The sequence below is a fragment of the Triticum aestivum genome, chromosome 5A, assembly GCF_018294505.1.
Source record: "Triticum aestivum cultivar Chinese Spring chromosome 5A, IWGSC CS RefSeq v2.1, whole genome shotgun sequence".
NCBI lineage: Eukaryota > Viridiplantae > Streptophyta > Magnoliopsida > Poales > Poaceae > Triticum > Triticum aestivum.
In genome coordinates this window covers 118,084,345-118,088,128 of record NC_057806.1, presented here as the reverse complement: position 1 = coordinate 118,088,128, position 3,784 = coordinate 118,084,345, and the positions used below count along the sequence as shown (strand labels likewise).

General features: G+C 42.2%; 1 pseudogene; it reads left to right on the top strand.

Annotated features, from left to right (window-relative positions):
- Positions 1 to 267: 267 nt before the first annotated feature.
- Positions 268 to 3,275, top strand: LOC123101245 (disease resistance protein PIK6-NP-like; annotated as a pseudogene).
- The last annotated feature ends 509 nt before the right edge of the window (positions 3,276 to 3,784 follow it).

Below are 3,784 nucleotides of genomic sequence, written 5' to 3'. Positions count from 1 at the left end.
TAGTACATACTTCCTTTCTTTTTTGACAGCTTGTCTTCTTTTGAAATGTGCTTTGTACGATCTGTGTCTTTTATATGATAAGATGATGCGGGCATCTCACCTGCGCACTCACTATGTTGTCTTTACTTGATCAATCATCTTAATGTATTTATTATGTATACTTTGACTGGCTATGCATGTATAAAAGGCTTCAACCTTCGAAGTGGCAGGGACACAAAAACTCAACCCACAGATAGGGGGATGGACGAGGCCATTGTGTGTGCAACACATGGAGCCATGGGCTCCGTGCTACGGAAGCTGGGTGCTTTGCTCTCTGATGAGTATAAACTTCTCAGAAGTGTGAAAGGTGATGTCATGTTCCTTAAAGCTGAGCTTGAGACCATGCATGCTTTTCTCAAGATGATGTCCGAGGTTGAGGATCCTGATGAGCTGTCCAAGTGTTGGATTAAGGAGGTACGAGAGCTGTCCTACGACATCGAGTATGGCATCGACAGTTTCATGCTGTCCCCGTGTGGCGAGTCCAGCCGCAAACCCCGTGGCTTCAAGGGACGCCTCAGCAGGTGCATGGATATAATGACAAATTCCAAGACGCGCCATTGCATTGCCAAGAAAATCAAAGTTCTCAAACAAGATGCTATTGAGGTTAGCAGTCGGTGGGCGAGGTACAAGGTTGACGATGTAGTCTCCAAGCCGAGCAGGATAAGCATAGATCCCTGCTTACCAGCATTTTTCACCGAGATGACGAGGCTCGTTGGCATTGATGGCCCAAAGGATAAACTCATCAAGTTGCTAACTGAAGGGGAAGTTGCAATTGCACAGCAGCTAAAGGTAGTGTCCATTGTTGGAATTGGGGGCCTTGGAAAGACTACTCTTGCTAATCAAGTGTACCAGAAGCTGGAAGGGCAATTTGAATGTCAAGCTTTCATGTCGGTGTCCCAAAAACCCGACTTGAAGAGGATTTTCAGAAATATACTCTCTCAGATCTGCTGTCAAGAGTGTGTCAGCAACGAAGAATGGGATGAGCAGCAACTCATCAACACAATAAGACAGTTCCTCAAGCATAAAAGGTGTGCCTTATTTACTCATAACAATCTTACTTCGGAAATGTCATCACTAATTTATTATACATTCATATGAACTTTGTGTTAGTGCTACATCAGCTTTATCTGTAGGATAATATATGTACACTATTTTTACTAGTAGTTACTAGTACTAGTTACTAGCACTACTGCTATTCACTGGTTGCAGCTCTAGGAATACATGTTCTAATTTGTAAAGTTTGTGATAGGTACTTCATAGTAATGGATGATATATGGGGCACCCCAGCATGGAGAGCAATCAAATGTGCTTTTCCTGAAAATAGTTCTTCCAGCAGAATACTGACAACTACACGTATCGTCACAGTAGCCAAGTATTGTAGCTCTCAGAACCGTGATCATGTGTATGAAATAAAGCCTCTTAGTGCAACTCACTCTAAGAGCTTATTTTTCAAACGAGCATTTGGCTGTGAAGGTGGATGCCCTCTTGAACTGAGGGAAGTTTTAGATGAAATATTAAAAAAATGTGGCGGCTTGCCGTTGGCAATCATTACAGTAGCTAGCTTATTGGCAAATAAAGCTAGTACCAGACAAGAATAGCTGAGAATACGGAATTCTCTTGGTTCAGCACTTGAAAAGGATTTAGACATGGAAGAGATGAAGAAGATATTGTTCCTTAGTTACAATGATCTCCCCTACCATTTGAAGACATGTTCGCTATATCTAAGTATATTCCCTGAAGATTATGTGATCAAGAGGGATCGGCTGGTAAGGAGATGGATCGCGGAAGGTTTTATCATTGTAGAAGGTGGACAGAATCTGGAGGAAGTAGGAGAAGTCTATTTCAGCGATCTGATAAACAGAAGCTTGATTGAACCGGTTGAAATCCAGTATGATGGTCGAGCTGATGCTTGTCGTGTCCATGATATGATTCTTGACCTAATTATATCCAAGTCAATTGAAGAAAATTTTGTAACCTTATCTGGTGACAGCAAACATAACTCACTTCCATATGATAAGGTTCATCGACTATCCCTGAACTATCATGCTCAAGAACATACTATGGTACCATCGAACATGGTTGTTTCTCATGTTAGATCCCTCACTATCTTTGGATGTGCCGAAGCTGAACACATGCTTTCTCTTTCAAACTTTCAATCCGTAAGTGTTAGATATAGAAAATAGAGAGGTGTTGGAACACAAATATCTTGAACACATAAGCAGGCTTTCTCAGCTGAAGTACCTTCGACTCAATGTTAGAAGAGTCACAGCATTTCCTGAACAACTTGGAGAATTGCAGAATTTACAGACCTTAGACTTAAGATGGACATGGGTAAAGAAGTTGCCAGCTAGTATTGTTCAACTACAGCAACTGGCATGTCTGTTAGTTAAGAGCGCAGAGTTGCCCGAAGGGATTGGGAATATGCGAGCTCTACGGGAATTATCAGAGATTGAAATCAACCAGAATACCTGTCTAACCTCTTTGCAGGAGCTGGGCACTCTGACCAAACTAAGAATACTTGAGCTGAACCTGAATTGGCACATAAGTAGTACAAACAGTGGCATGAAAGCTTGTGTAGATAACTTGGTCATGTCCCTCTGCAAACTAGGCACGCTCAACCTTCGTTCGATACATCTTCAGAGCTACCATTCTTGTTCCCTTGATTTCTTAATTGACTCTTGGTTTCCTCCTCCTCATCTACTCCAGAGATTTGAGATGAACATTAACTACTATTTCCCCAGAATCCCAAAGTGGTTAATCCAGTGGATGAGGAAACATTCCGAGTCCTTGGTAACCTGCCCTCTCTGTTATTTCTCTGGATATCTTCAAGAACAGCAAGGCCTAAAGAAAGGCTCATTATCAGCAGCAATGTATTCCGATTCCTGAAGGAATTCTACTTCACTTGCTGGGACAGCGGGACAGGGCTGGTATTTGAAGCAGGAGCCATGCCTGAACTTGAGAAGCTCCGGGTTCCATTTAATGCGCATGATGTGTTCCCTTTGAGTGGTGGTCTTGATTTCGGCATACAGAACCTCTAATCGCTCAAGCATCTCCACGTTGAGATAGTTTGTTATAGCGCGAAGGTTAGGGAGGTGGAGGCCTTGGAGGATGCCGTCAAGAATGCAGCTGGCTGTCTTTCAGATGAGCTCACTCTTGAAATGAGTAGATGGGATGAAGAGGAAATTGTTAAGGATGGGGATCATAAACTGGCAGAGGAGGTTGATTCCGACTTTTGAGTGCATAACACATCACCGAGGTACTATTCATTCTCGTAGGCCACAATTGCTGTATATTTCAAATATATTACTGTTTGGGGCACTTAGAGGGGTAGAGACCGGAGTAGGCATGTAGGATGGGCATGGAAACCACATACAATTTGTGTTCTAAAATTTTGGATATACTAGGTGATTTCCTCGCGCGTTGCTGCGGAAATTTAAAGATTGATTTTGGATGAATTATATATGAACGAATGACCTAGATCATGAGGTTTGCCACTGTTTGTTCTCCCCTTCTATCAATGGAATGATACGCTCCGCGCATATTCGCAAAAAAAAAAAAAGCTATTACTTTCGGAAGTAATTGTGTGTGGAAAAAGTATGCAAGTACGCTGGACAATTGGAGTTGCAACAATTATATTGGGGTATGCATGTGCTACAAAATATTGTTAGTGGATGACGACGTGGCTTATTTGGTGATGTGAAGAGCTGCATGTTGAGAGAATTGGATGAATTATGTATGAATGAAT